This window comes from Oncorhynchus nerka, linkage group LG10 (genome assembly GCF_034236695.1).
Source record: "Oncorhynchus nerka isolate Pitt River linkage group LG10, Oner_Uvic_2.0, whole genome shotgun sequence".
Lineage (NCBI taxonomy): Eukaryota > Metazoa > Chordata > Actinopteri > Salmoniformes > Salmonidae > Oncorhynchus > Oncorhynchus nerka.
The window spans coordinates 636035-652288 of record NC_088405.1 but is presented as its reverse complement, the minus strand read 5'-3'; the positions used below and the strand labels follow the sequence as shown (position 1 = coordinate 652288).

At 47.8% G+C, this 16254-nt stretch overlaps 1 pseudogene; it reads right to left on the bottom strand.

Moving 5' to 3' along the window:
- LOC115121716 (protein FAM53B-like) overlaps positions 1–16254 on the bottom strand; it is a 34421-nt pseudogene that overhangs the window by 2928 nt on the left and 15239 nt on the right.

Here is a 16254-nt window from a genome sequence, read left to right as displayed (position 1 = left end):
AGCCTACAACACAACATGGTAATAGTCAGGGGGACGGGACATATAGCCTACAACACAACATGGTAATAGTCAGGGGGGACATATAGCCTACAACACAACATGGTAATAGTCAGGGGGACATATAGCCTACAACACAACATGGTAATAGTGAGGGGGGGACATATAGCCTACAACACAACATGGTAATAGTCAGGGGGGACATATAGCCTACAACACAACATGGTAATAGTCAGGGGGACATATAGCCTACAACACAACATGGTAATAGTCAGGGGGACATATAGCCTACAACACAACATGGTAATAGTCAGGGGGGGACATATAGCCTACAACACAACATGGTAATAGTCAGGGGGGGGGACATATAGCCTACAACACAACATGGTAATAGTCAGGGGGGGGACATATAGCCTACAACACAACATGGTAATAGTCAGGGGGGACATATAGCCTACAACACAACATGGTAATAGTCAGGGGGGGGGACATATAGCCTACAACACAACATGGTAATAGTCAGGGGGGGACATATAGCCTACAACACAACATGGTAATAGTCAGGGGGGGACATATAGCCTACAACACAACATGGTAATAGTCAGGGGGGACATATAGCCTACAACACAACATGGTAATAGTCAGGGGGGGGACATATAGCCTACAACAACGTGGTAATAGTCAGGGGGGGACATATAGCCTACAACATGGTAATAGTCAGGGGGGGCCATATAGCCTACAACACAACATGGTAATAGTCAGGGGGGGACATATAGCCTACAACACAACATGGTAATAGTCAGGGGGGGACATATAGCCTACAACACAACATGGTAATAGTCAGGGGGGACATATAGCCTACAACACAACATGGTAATAGTCAGGGGGGGATGACATATAGCCTACAACACAACATGGTAATAGTCAGGGGGGGACATATAGCCTACAACACAACATGGTAATAGTCAGGGGGGACATATAGCCTACAACACAACATGGTAATAGTCAGGGGGACGACATATAGCCTACAACACAACATGGTAATAGTCAGGGGGGGACATATAGTCTACAACACAACATGGTAATAGTCAGGGGGGGACATATAGCCTACAACACAACATGGTAATAGTCAGGGGGACATATAGCCTACAACACAACATGGTAATAGTCAGGGGGGTATATAGCCTACAACACAACATGGTAATAGTCAGGGGGGGGCATATAGCCTACAACATGGTAATAGTCAGGGGGGGACATATAGCCTACAACACAACATGGTAATAGTCAGGGGGGGGACATATAGCCTACAACATGGTAATAGTCAGGGGGACATATAGCCTACAACGTGGTAATAGTCAGGGGGGGACATATAGCCTACAACACAACATGGTAATAGTCAGGGGGGGACATATAGCCTACAACACAACATGGTAATAGTCAGGGGGGGACATATAGCCTACAACACAACATGGTAATAGTCAGGGCGGGGGACATATATAGCCTACAACACAACATGGTAATAGTCAGGGGGGGGGGACATATAGCCTACAACACAACATGGTAATAGTCAGGGGGGGACATATAGCCTACAACACAACATGGTAATAGTCAGGGGGGACATATAGCCTACAACACAACATGGTAATAGTCAGGGGGGACATATAGCCTACAACACAACATGGTAATAGTCAGGGGAGGCATATAGCCTACAACACAACATGGTAATAGTCAGGGGGGGGGACATATAGCCTACAACACAACATGGTAATAGTCGGGGGGACATATAGCCTACAACACAACATGGTAATAGTCAGGGGGACATATAGCCTACAACACAACATGGTAATAGTCGGGGGGGACATATAGCCTACAACACAACATGGTAATAGTCAGGGGGGGGGGACATATAGCCTACAACACTAGTAGAACAATAATAGCCTAGTAGAAGTTAGCCGACTGGAAGCTAACGGTATGGTTTTGCATTTCAAAAGAGTGTTGTAGCCTGTGTGGACATTGATCAGTGAACAGTTTCAACATTTCTACATGCCGTTTTGCATTTATACACGCGTGTCAACATCTGTGCAGCGCGAGCGGGGAACTAACAACGCAGCCAAACAGCTCTAGCAATGAATGAGGAAGTGCATACGTGGACTGTATCTGAAAATGGGCGTTGTGAAACCAGTGGGATGAACAAAACCCAGTCGGTGTATCAAAACCTAACAGCTAAATTGGAAAGATTGGTTGCCAAACAAGACTGTTATATGTATTATGGATCCCCATTAGTTCCTGCCAAGGTAGCAGCTACTCTTCCTGGGGTTTATTATGGATCCCCATTAGTTCCTGCCAAGGCAGCAGCTACTCTTCCTGGGGTTTATTATGGATCCCCATTAGTTCCTGTCAAGGCAGCAGCTACTCTTCCTGGGGTTTATTATGGATCCCCATTAGTTCCTGCCAAGGAAGCAGCTACTCTTCCTGGGGTTTATTATGGATCCCTATTAGTTCCTGCCAAGGCAGCAGCTACTCTTCCTGGGGTTTATTATGGATCCCTATTAGTTCCTGTCAAGGCAGCAGCTACTCTTCCTGGGGTTTATTATGGATCCCTATTAGTTCCTGCCAAGGCAGCAGCTACTCTTCCTGGGGTTTATTATGGATCCCCATTAGCTGCAAGGCAGCAGCTACTCTTCCTGGGGTTTATTATGGATCCTCATTAGTTCCTGTCAAGGCAGCAGCTACTCTTCCTGGGGTTTATTATGGATCCCCATTAGCTGCAAGGCAACAGCTACTCTTCCTGGGGTTTATTATGGATCCCCATTAGCTGCAAGGCAGCAGCTACTCTTCCTGGGGTTTATTATGGATCCCCATTAGCTGCAAGGCAGCAGCTACTCTTCCTGGGGTTTATTATGGATCCAGATGTAGTTCCTGCCAAGGCAGAAGCTACTGTTCCTGGGGTTTATTATGGATCCCTATTAGTTCCTGCCAAGGCAGCAGCTACTCTTCCTGGGGTTTATTATGGATCCTCATTAGTTCCTGCCAAGGCAGCAGCTACTCTTCCTGGGGTTTATTATGGATCCCCATTAGCTGCAAGGCAACAGCTACTCTTCCTGGGGTTTATTATGGATCCCTATTAGTTCCTGGGGTTTATTATGGATCCCCATTAGTTCCTGCCAAGGCAGCAGCTACTCTTCCTGGGGTTTATTATGGATCCCCATTAGTTCCTGCCAAGACAGCAGCTACTCTTCCTGGGGTTTATTATGGATCCCCATTAGTTCCTGCCAAGGCAGCAGCTACTCTTCCTGGGGTTTATTATGGATCCCCATTAGTTCCTGCCAAGGCAGCAGCTACTCTTCCTGGGGTTTATTATGGATCCCCATTAGTTCCTGTCAAGACAGCAGCTACTCTTCCTGGGGTTTATTATGGATCCCTATTAGTTCCTGCCAAGGCAGCAGCTACTCTTCCTGGGGTTTATTATGGATCCCCATTAGCTGCAAGGCAGCAGCTACTCTTCCTGGGGTTTATTATGGATCCTCATTAGTTCCTGTCAAGGCAGCAGCTACTCTTCCTGGGGTTTATTATGGATCCCCATTAGCTGCAAGGCAACAGCTACTCTTCCTGGGGTTTATTATGGATCCCCATTAGCTGCAAGGCAGCAGCTACTCTTCCTGGGGTTTATTATGGATCCCCATTAGCTGCAAGGCAGCAGCTACTCTTCCTGGGGTTTATTATGGATCCAGATGTAGTTCCTGCCAAGGCAGAAGCTACTGTTCCTGGGGTTTATTATGGATCCCTATTAGTTCCTGCCAAGGCAGCAGCTACTCTTCCTGGGGTTTATTATGGATCCTCATTAGTTCCTGCCAAGGCAGCAGCTACTCTTCCTGGGGTTTATTATGGATCCCCATTAGCTGCAAGGCAACAGCTACTCTTCCTGGGGTTTATTATGGATCCCTATTAGTTCCTGGGGTTTATTATGGATCCCCATTAGTTCCTGCCAAGGCAGCAGCTACTCTTCCTGGGGTTTATTATGGATCCCCATTAGTTCCTGCCAAGACAGCAGCTACTCTTCCTGGGGTTTATTATGGATCCCCATTAGTTCCTGTCAAGGCAGCAGCTACTCTTCCTGGGGTTTATTATGGATCCCCATTAGTTCCTGCCAAGGAAGCAGCTACTCTTCCTGGGGTTTATTATGGATCCCTATTAGTTCCTGCCAAGGCAGCAGCTACTCTTCCTGGGGTTTATTATGGATCCCTATTAGTTCCTGTCAAGGCAGCAGCTACTCTTCCTGGGGTTTATTATGGATCCCTATTAGTTCCTGCCAAGGCAGCAGCTACTCTTCCTGGGGTTTATTATGGATCCCCATTAGCTGCAAGGCAGCAGCTACTCTTCCTGGGGTTTATTATGGATCCTCATTAGTTCCTGTCAAGGCAGCAGCTACTCTTCCTGGGGTTTATTATGGATCCCCATTAGCTGCAAGGCAACAGCTACTCTTCCTGGGGTTTATTATGGATCCCCATTAGCTGCAAGGCAGCAGCTACTCTTCCTGGGGTTTATTATGGATCCCCATTAGCTGCAAGGCAGCAGCTACTCTTCCTGGGGTTTATTATGGATCCAGATGTAGTTCCTGCCAAGGCAGAAGCTACTGTTCCTGGGGTTTATTATGGATCCCTATTAGTTCCTGCCAAGGCAGCAGCTACTCTTCCTGGGGTTTATTATGGATCCTCATTAGTTCCTGCCAAGGCAGCAGCTACTCTTCCTGGGGTTTATTATGGATCCCCATTAGCTGCAAGGCAACAGCTACTCTTCCTGGGGTTTATTATGGATCCCTATTAGTTCCTGGGGTTTATTATGGATCCCCATTAGTTCCTGCCAAGGCAGCAGCTACTCTTCCTGGGGTTTATTATGGATCCCCATTAGTTCCTGCCAAGACAGCAGCTACTCTTCCTGGGGTTTATTATGGATCCCCATTAGTTCCTGCCAAGGCAGCAGCTACTCTTCCTGGGGTTTATTATGGATCCCCATTAGTTCCTGCCAAGGCAGCAGCTACTCTTCCTGGGGTTTATTATGGATCCCCATTAGTTCCTGTCAAGACAGCAGCTACTCTTCCTGGGGTTTATTATGGATCCCTATTAGTTCCTGCCAAGGCAGCAGCTACTCTTCCTGGGGTTTATTATGGATCCCCATTAGCTGCAAGGCAGCAGCTACTCTTCCTGGGGTTTATTATGGATCCTCATTAGTTCCTGTCAAGGCAGCAGCTACTCTTCCTGGGGTTTATTATGGATCCCCATTAGCTGCAAGGCAACAGCTACTCTTCCTGGGGTTTATTATGGATCCCCATTAGCTGCAAGGCAGCAGCTACTCTTCCTGGGGTTTATTATGGATCCCCATTAGCTGCAAGGCAACAGCTACTCTTCCTGGGGTTTATTATGGATCCAGATGTAGTTCCTGCCAAGGCAGAAGCTACTGTTCCTGGGGTTTATTATGGATCCCTATTAGTTCCTGCCAAGGCAGCAGCTACTCTTCCTGGGGTTTATTATGGATCCTCATTAGTTCCTGCCAAGGCAGCAGCTACTCTTCCTGGGGTTTATTATGGATCCCCATTAGCTGCAAGGCAACAGCTACTCTTCCTGGGGTTTATTATGGATCCCTATTAGTTCCTGGGGTTTATTATGGATCCCCATTAGTTCCTGCCAAGGCAGCAGCTACTCTTCCTGGGGTTTATTATGGATCCCCATTAGTTCCTGCCAAGACAGCAGCTACTCTTCCTGGGGTTTATTATGGATCCCCATTAGTTCCTGCCAAGGCAGCAGCTACTCTTCCTGGGGTTTATTATGGATCCCCATTAGTTCCTGTCAAGACAGCAGCTACTCTTCCTGGGGTTTATTATGGATCCCTATTAGTTCCTGGGGTTTATTATGGATCCCTATTAGTTACTGGGGTTTATTATGGATCCCCATTAGTTCCTGTCAAGGCAGCAGCTACTCTTCCTGGGGTTTATTATGGATCCCTATTAGTTCCTGGGGTTTATTATGGATCCCTATTAGTTCCTGGGGTTTATTATGGATCCCTATTAGTTCCTGGGGTTTATTATGGATCCCCATTAGTTCCTGCCAAGGCAGCAGCTACTCTTCCTGGGGTTTATTATGGATCCAGATGTAGTTCCTGCCAAGGCAGCAGCTACTCTTCCTGGGGTTTATTATGGATCCAGATGTAGTTCCTGCCAAGGCAGCAGCTACTCTTCCTGGGGTTTATTATGGATCCCCATTAGTTCCTGCCAAGGCAGCAGCTACTCTTCCTGGGGTTTATTATGGATCCCTATCAGTTCCTGCCAAGGCAGCAGCTACTCTTCCTGGGGTTTATTATGGATCCAGATGTAGTTCCTGCCAAGGCAGCAGCTACTCTTAATTCAAACTAAATCCATTATTGGGCTAAATTCAGAGCTGTTATTTGGTCTCGGGTAAATCAGAAACATCTCATTCTCAGTAAGCCAGCCACTCCTACAGCCATTATATCCACACTCACCCATGACTCCATAAGAGAAGAGTGCTGTCCCCTGAAGGCTCATGGTCTCTGCCTTGATCTGTGGAAACACAAGACATCACATCAGGAAACACCTGCCTGTGGGTTGGAAAGCCCCTCCGCCAAGTCACCTCAACACTGGAGCTTAACGTTCTGTCACCAAGTCACCTCACCTCAACACTGGAGCTTAACGTTCTGTCACCAAGTCACCTCACCACTGGAGCTTATTAATGTTCTGTCACCAAGTCACCTCTCCTCAACACTGGAGCTTAACGTTCTGTCACCAAGTCACCTCAACACTGGAGCTTATTAACGTTCTGTCACCAAGTCACCTCACCTCAACACTGGGGCTTAACGTTCTGTCACCAAGTCACCTCCCCTCAACACTGGAGCTTAACGTTCTGTCACCAAGTCACCTCAACACTGGAGCTTATTAACGTTCTGTCACCAAGTCACCTCAACACTGGAGCTTATTAACGTTCTGTCACCAAGTCACCTCACCTCAACACTGGAGCTTAACGTTCTGTCACCAAGTCACCTCTCCTCAACACTGGAGCTTATTAACGTTCTGTCACCAAGTCACCTCTCCTCAACACTGGAGCTTAACGTTCTGTCACCAAGTCACCTCCCCTCAACACTGGAGCTTAACGTTCTGTCACCAAGTCACCTCAACACTGGGGCTTAACGTTCTGTCACCAAGTCACCTCACGACTGGAGCTTAACGTTCTGTCACCAAGTCACCTCAACACTGGAGCTTATTAACGTTCTGTCACCAAGTCACCTCACCTCAACACTGGGGCTTAACGTTCTGTCACCAAGTCACCTCACCACTGGAGCTTATTAACGTTCTGTCACCAAGTCACCTCTCCTCAACACTGGAGCTTAACGTTCTGTCACCAAGTCACCTCCCCTCAACACTGGAGCTTAACGTTCTGTCACCAAGTCATCTCACCACTGGAGCTTATTAACGTTCTGTCACCAAGTCACCTCTCCTCAACACTGGAGCTTAACGTTCTGTCACCAAGTCACCTCCCCTCAACACTGGAGCTTAACGTTCTGTCACCAAGTCACCTCAACACTGGGGCTTAACGTTCTGTCACCAAGTCACCTCACGACTGGAGCTTAACGTTCTGTCACCAAGTCACCTCAAAACTGGGGCTTAACGTTCTGTCGCCAAGTCACCTCAACACTAGGGCTTAACGTTCTGTCACCAAGTCACCTCACCTCAACACTGGAGCTTAACGTTCTGTCACCAAGTCACCTCAACACTGGGGCTTAACGTTCTGTCACCAAGTCACCTCACCTCAACACTGGAGCTTAACGTTCTGTCACCTCAACACAAGGGCTTAACGTTCTGTCACCAAGTCACCTCACCTCAACACTGGAGCTTAACGTTCTGTCACCAAGTCACCTCAACACTGGGGCTTAACGTTCTGTCACCAAGTCACCTCACCTCAACACTGGAGCTTAACGTTCTGTCACCTCAACACTAGGGCTTAACGTTCTGTCACCAAGTCACCTCAACACTGGGGCTTAACGTTCTGTCACCAAGTCACCTCAACACTGGGGCTTAACGTTCTGTCACCAAGTCACCTCAACACTGGGGCTTAACGTTCTGTCACCAAGTCACCTCAACACTGGAGCTTAACGTTCTGTCACCAAGTCACCTCACCTCTGGAGCTTAACGTTCTGTCACCAAGTCACCTCACCTCAACACTGGAACTTAACGTTCTGTTACCAAGTCACCTCCCCACTGGAGCTTAACGTTCTGTCACCAAATCACCTCACGACTGGGGCTTAACGTTCTGTCATCTCAACACTGGGGCTTAACGTTCTGTCACCAAGTCACCTCACCTCTGGAGCTTAACGTTCTGTCATCTCAACACTGGGGCTTAACGTTCTGTCACCAAGTTACCTCACCTCAACACTGGGGCTTAACGTTCTGTCACCAAGTCACCTCACCACTGGAGCTTATTAACGTTCTGTCACCAAGTCACCTCCCCTCAACACTGGAGCTTATTAACGTTCTGTCACCAAGTCACCTCACGACTGGGGCTTAACGTTCTGTCACCAAGTCACCTCACCACTGGGGCTTAACGTTCTGTCACCAAGTCAGCTCCCCACTGGAGCTTAACGTTCTGTCACCAAGTCACCTCACCTCTTCACTGGAGCTTAACGTTCTGTCACCAAGTCACCTCACCACTGGAGCTTAACGTTCTGTCACCAAGTCATCTCACCTCTTCACTGGAGCTTAACGTTCTGTCACCAAGTCATCTCACCTCTTCACTGGAGCTTAACGTTCTGTCACCAAGTCACCTCTTCACTGGAGCTTAACGTTCTGTCACCTAGTCACCTCCCCACTGGAGCTTAACGTTCTGTCACCAAGTCACCTCCCCACTGGAGCTTAACGTTCTGTCTGTACATACACAGAACTCTACACAATGAAACAGGAAGTGTAAGCTAGCATCACCTACCCCGTAGAAATGGAATGCAAAGATGGGTCTACTGCAAACCACAGAAACAATAGTGTCAACCAATGTGTGTGTGTGTGGTGTTTTTGTAGGTCTATGTAAATGTGGCATGAAAGAGGCCGTTAGAGACTGCAGCTGTGGAATGGATTCCCCCTAGGCACATCTAAAATGGCGTCTTATCCACTACATATTGGCCCATAGGGCTCTGGACCAAAGTCACGTGACTGTATTAGAAATAGGGTGCCCTTTAAAAGACACAGTCCTAGTCAGTCCAGTCTCCACTTTAAACTGAGGATCAGTCTCCTGAGACTGGGCATGACGATGATGTTTCACGTGGACAGAGGGAAAACTCACGTCCACATTACAGGGAGAATTTTCACTCGGAACATTTCTCTTCTCCGGTGAGAAAACACGAGTCAGAGTTGACCAGCCTTGTTGTTTCTAAAGGTTGAGTGATATAGTCCTCTACTGTTGACCAGAACCCTATGGGCCCGGGTCAAAAGTAGTGGACTTTATAGATAACAGCCCTTTGTTTTTCAGAAGAGGCTTCCGGAATGTCAGGAAACAAGAGGCTTCCGGAATGTCAGGAAACAAGAGGCTTCCGGAATGTCAGGAAACAAGAGGCTTCCGGAATGTCAGGAAACAAGAGGCTTCCGGAATGTCAGGAAACAAGAGGCTTCCGGAATGTCAGGAAACAAGAGGCTTCCGGAATGTCAGGAAACAAGAGGCTTCCGGAATGTCAGGAAACAAGAGGCTTCCGGAATGTCAGGAAACAAGAGGCTTCCGGAATGTCAGGAAACAAGAGGCTTCCGGAATGTCAGGAAACAAGAGGCTTCCGGAATGTCAGGAAACAAGAGGCTTCCGGAATGTCAGGAAACAAGAGGCTTCCGGAATGTCAGGAAACAAGAGGCTTCCGGGATGGAAGGAACTACATGACACAGCCTTCCTTCAGTCCCTCGTGATAACATGCTGAGCTTTCACCATTCAACCATGATTCAATGTGATAAAAACTATCCTTTTAAATCGAGTAATGTTCAATTAATGTAAGAGCGTTTTCCATCACTTCCTGAATGGAAATGATAGTAGGAGAAAGCAATGCTTTTGAGTTGGAGTGAATTCAACCCAAGGGAAGTCGGGCCTAAGTCCATTAGTAAAAGCTTACAGCATCAAACCCAGCCGCAGTAATCACAGTAAGCATCCCAAATGGAACAGCCATATTCCCTTTATAGTGGAATAGGTTGATGGTCTGTATAGTGGAATAGGTTGATGGTCTGTACAGTGGAATAGGTTGATGGTCTGTAGAGTGGAATAGGTTGATGGTCTGTAGAGTGGAATAGGTTGATGGTCTGTAGAGTGGAATAGGTTGATGGTCTGTAGAGTGGAATAGGTTGATGGTCTGTAGAGTGGAATAGGTTGATGGTCTGTAGAGTGGAATAGGTTGATGGTCTGTAGAGTGGAATAGGTTGATGGTCTGTAGAGTGGAATAGGTTGATGGTCTGTAGAGTGGAATAGGTTGATGGTCTGTATAGTGGAATAGGTTGATGGTCTGTATAGTGGAATAGGTTGATGGTCTGTATAGTGAAATAGGTTGATGGTCTGTATAGTGAAATAGGTTGATGGTCTGTATAGTGAAATAGGTTGATGGTCTGTATAGTGAAATAGGTTGATGGTCTGTAGAGTGGAATAGGTTGATGGTCTGTATAGTGGAATAGGACAAATCTATCATTTATTATACTGTAAGGCCGTAAACTGTTCCATCTTTGGGATGGTGAAGAACGTGGCAGCGAGATTAGACGGTCAAGACGTTATTCTACACTGGGCTTGGTGTTTCCTACCAACTGACAGGATGGTTGACATCATACTGACTAAACACTGGGCTTGGTGTTTCCTACCAACTGACAGGATGGTTGACATCATACTGACTAAACACTGGGCTTGGTGTTTCCTACCGACTGACAGGATGGTTGACATCATACTGACTAAACACTGGGCTTGGTGTTTCCTACCAACTGACAGGATGGTTGACATCATACTGACTAAACACTGGGCTTGGTGTTTCCTACCAACTGACAGGATGGTTGACATCATACTGACTAAACACTGGGCTTGGTGTTTCCTACCAACTGACTGACAGGATGGTTGACATCATACTGACTAAACACTGGGCTTGGTGTGTCCTACCGACTGACAGGATGGTTGACATCATACTGACTAAACACTGGGCTTGGTGTTTCCTACCGACTGACAGGATGGTCAACACTGGGCTTGGTGTTTCCTACTGACAGGATGGTTGATATCATACTGACTAAACACTGGGCTTGGTGTTTCCTACTGACAGGATGGTTGACATCATACTGACTAAACACTGGGCTTGGTGTTTCCTACTGACAGGATGGTTGACATCATACTGACTAAACACTGGGCTTGGTGTTTCCTACCGACTGACAGGATGGTTGATATCAACATACTGACTAAACACTGGGCTTGGTGTTTCCTACCGACTGACAGGATGGTCAACACTGGGCTTGGTGTTTCCTACCGACTGACAGGATGGTCAACACTGGGCTTGGTGTTTCCTACCAACTGACAGGATGGTTGACATCATACTGACTAAACACTGGGCTTGGTGTTTCCTACCGACTGACAGGATGGTTGACATCATACTGACTAAACACTGGGCTTGGTGTTTCCTACCGACTGACAGGATGGTTAACACTGGGCTTGGTGTTTCCTACCGACTGACAGGATGGTTGATATCAACATACTGACTAAACACTGGGCTTGGTGTTTCCTACCGACTGACAGGATGGTCAACACTGGGCTTGGTGTTTCCTACCAACTGACAGGATGGTTGACATCATACTGACTAAACACTGGGCTTGGTGTTTCCTACCGACTGACAGGATGGTCAACACTGGGCTTGGTGTTTCCTACCGACAGGATGGTTGACATCATACTGACTAAACACTGGGCTTGGTGTTTCCTACCAACTGACAGGATGGTTGACATCATACTGACTAAACACTGGGCTTGGTGTTTCCTACCGACTGACAGGATGGTTGACATCATACTGACTAAACACTGGGCTTGGTGTGTCCTACCGACTGACAGGATGGTTGACATCATACTGACTAAACACTGGGCTTGGTGTTTCCTACCGACTGACAGGATGGTCAACACTGGGCTTGGTGTTTCCTACTGACAGGATGGTTGATATCATACTGACTAAACACTGGGCTTGGTGTTTCCTACTGACAGGATGGTTGACATCATACTGACTAAACACTGGGCTTGGTGTTTCCTACTGACAGGATGGTTGACATCATACTGACTAAACACTGGGCTTGGTGTTTCCTACCGACTGACAGGATGGTTGATATCAACATACTGACTAAACACTGGGCTTGGTGTTTCCTACCGACTGACAGGATGGTCAACACTGGGCTTGGTGTTTCCTACCGACTGACAGGATGGTCAACACTGGGCTTGGTGTTTCCTACCAACTGACAGGATGGTTGACATCATACTGACTAAACACTGGGCTTGGTGTTTCCTACCGACTGACAGGATGGTTGACATCATACTGACTAAACACTGGGCTTGGTGTTTCCTACCGACTGACAGGATGGTTAACACTGGGCTTGGTGTTTCCTACCGACTGACAGGATGGTTGATATCAACATACTGACTAAACACTGGGCTTGGTGTTTCCTACCGACTGACAGGATGGTCAACACTGGGCTTGGTGTTTCCTACCAACTGACAGGATGGTTGACATCATACTGACTAAACACTGGGCTTGGTGTTTCCTACCGACTGACAGGATGGTTGACATCATACTGACTAAACACTGGGCTTGGTGTTTCCTACCGACTGACAGGATGGTTAACACTGGGCTTGGTGTTTCCTACCGACTGACAGGATGGTCAACACTGGGCTTGGTGTTTCCTACCGACAGGATGGTTGACATCATACTGACTAAACACTGGGCTTGGTGTTTCCTACCGACTGACAGGATGGTTGACATCATACTGACTAAACACTGGGCTTGGTGTTTCCTACCAACTGACAGGATGGTTGACATCATACTGACTAAACACTGGGCTTGGTGTTTCCTACCAACTGACAGGATGGTTGACATCATACTGACTAAACACTGGGCTTGGTGTTTCCTACCGACTGACAGGATGGTTGACATCATACTGACTAAACACTGGGCTTGGTGTTTCCTACCGACTGACAGGATGGTTGACATCAACATACTGACTAAACACTGGGCTTGGTGTTTCCTACCGACTGACAGGATGGTTGACATCAACATACTGACTAAACACTGGGCTTGGTGTTTCCTACCAACTGACAGGATGGTTGACATCATACTGACTAAACACTGGGCTTGGTGTTTCCTACCAACTGACTGACAGGATGGTTGACATCATACTGACTAAACACTGGGCTTGGTGTTTCCTACCGACTGACAGGATGGTTGACATCATACTGACTAAACACTGGGCTTGGTGTTTCCTACCAACTGACAGGATGGTTGACATCATACTGACTAAACACTGGGCTTGGTGTTTCCTACCAACTGACAGGATGGTTGACATCATACTGACTAAACACTGGGCTTGGTGTTTCCTACCGACTGACAGGATGGTTGACATCATACTGACTAAACACTGGGCTTGGTGTTTCCTACCGACTGACAGGATGGTTGACATCATACTGACTAAACACTGGGCTTGGTGTTTCCTACCAACTGACAGGATGGTTGACATCATACTGACTAAACACTGGGCTTGGTGTTTCCTACCAACTGACAGGATGGTTGACATCAACATACTGACTAAACACTGGGCTTGGTGTTTCCTACCAACTGACAGGATGGTTGACATCATACTGACTAAACACTGGGCTTGGTGTTTCCTACCAACTGACAGGCTGGTTGACATCATACTGACTAAACACTGGGCTTGGTGTTTCCTACCAACTGACAGGATGGTTGACATCATACTGACTAAACACTGGGCTTGGTGTTTCCTACCAACTGACAGGATGGTTGACATCAACATACTGACTAAACACTGGGCTTGGTGTTTCCTACCAACTGACAGGATGGTTGACATCATACTGACTAAACACTGGGCTTGGTGTTTCCTACCAACTGACAGGATGGTTGACATCAACATACTGACTAAACACTGGGCTTGGTGTTTCCTACCAACTGACAGGATGGTCAACACTGGGCTTGGTGTTTCCTACTGACAGGATGGTTGACATCATACTGACTAAACACTGGGCTTGGTGTTTCCTACCAACTGACAGGATGGTTGACATCAACATACTGACTAAACACTGGGCTTGGTGTTTCCTACCAACTGACAGGATGGTTGACATCAACATACTGACTAAACACTGGGCTTGGTGTTTCCTACTGACAGGATGGTTGACATCATACTGACTAAACACAGTACAAACATACAATCACAAAGGATATATGCAAATAACAAAGTCATATACAAAGGTGTGTGTGTGTGTGTGGAGAACTTCTCACCAGCTCCAAATCGGTCTTTTTGACTTTGGACTTTACATCGTCGACACCCGGCTTCTTTTCCAGTAATGTTGTGTAAATGATCACCAAGGCAACGCCGCCCCACATCTCCGCTGCCACACTCTATTCCGGCGCATTTTGGCTGTGAACCGGGTTGGCGATGGAGGCCATCTTGACGATCCTCAGCACCTCCTGGAATGTCTACTTCCTGTCCCTCCTCTGTCGCAGGAGACACACAGACGAACAAAGGGATTAGAATCCTGTCCGTTTCTGGAGTTCAGGACCTTGTTTCTCAACAACCCTCAACCCTGACCTCATGACCCAGCTGAACTGTGGGGCGGTGATTAGAATCCTGTCCGATTAAAACCCTGACCTCGTGACCCACCTGAACTGTGGGGCGGTGATTAGAATCCTGTCAGATTAAAACCCTGACCTCATGACCCACCTGAACTGTGGGGCGGTCAGTAAGAATCCCTGAAGGGGCTTCCTCTCAAGGGGCTTCCTCTCAAGGGGCTTCCTCCCAAGGGGCTTCCTCTCATAAGCCTGATCTAAGATCTGTTTGCAATGGAAATGACAGTGATCGTGAGAGTTGGTGACACCGTACAAACAGATCTGGGACCAGACTACTGCATCTCTCCAGTGCTGATTTAAACTCTCTGGTAGCTCAACTCAGACTGTGTCTGTCAGTATCATCAGAATTTGAGGTCTCCAACGACACACTCTTGTAGATACCAAAAAGGAGAACGGCAGTGGTTGGACAAGATCCATTCATTCCAGAACCACAGTAGAAGATGAGGAGGACTGCACAGAGGGGTCAGAGATGAGGAGGACTGCACAGAGGGGTCAGGTATGAGGAGGACTGCACAGAGGGGTCAGGTATGAGGAGGACTGCACAGAGGGGTCAGGTATGAGGAGGACTGCACAGAGGGGTCAGGTATGAGGAGGACTGCACAGAGGGGTCAGGTATGAGGAGGACTGCACAGAGGGGTCAGGTATGAGGAGGACTGCACAGAGGGGTCAGGTATGAGGAGGACTGCACAGAGGGGTCAGGTATGAGGAGGACTGCACAGAGGGGTCAGGTATGAGGAGGACTGCACAGAGGGGTCAGGTATGAGGAGGACTGCACAGAGGGGTCAGGTATGAGGAGGACTGCACAGAGGGGTCAGGTATGAGGAGGACTGCACAGAGGGTCAGGTATGAGGAGGACTGCACAGAGGGGTCAGGTATGAGGAGGACTGCACAGAGGGGTCAGGTATGAGGAGGACTGCACAGAGGGGTCAGGTATGAGGAGGACTGCACAGAGGGGTCAGGTATGAGGAGGACTGCACAGAGGGGTCTGGTATGATGAGGACTGCACAGAGGGGTCAGAGGAGGAGGACTGCACAGAGGGGTCAGGTATGAGGAGGACTGCACAGAGGGGTCAGGTATGAGGAGGACTGCACAGAGGGGTTGGGTGAAGAGAGAGTCAGATGAATGACAGAACAACTGGAGAGAGGAGCGCTGGGAGAGAGGAGAGCTGGGAGAGAGGGAGTAGAGAGCAGGGAGAGAGTCATTGTCTGTGGAACAAAAGGCACGTTGTTTTGATCATAATGAACAGAGGGGGGGACACAATAAGAGCTGACAAGAGAGGAGAGAAGTCAGAATATAAACTCATCACAAGACTGCAGGGGGCTGACTGACCATGGTGACCTCCATCACTAGGCCTAACAGTGATCACATCAAGTC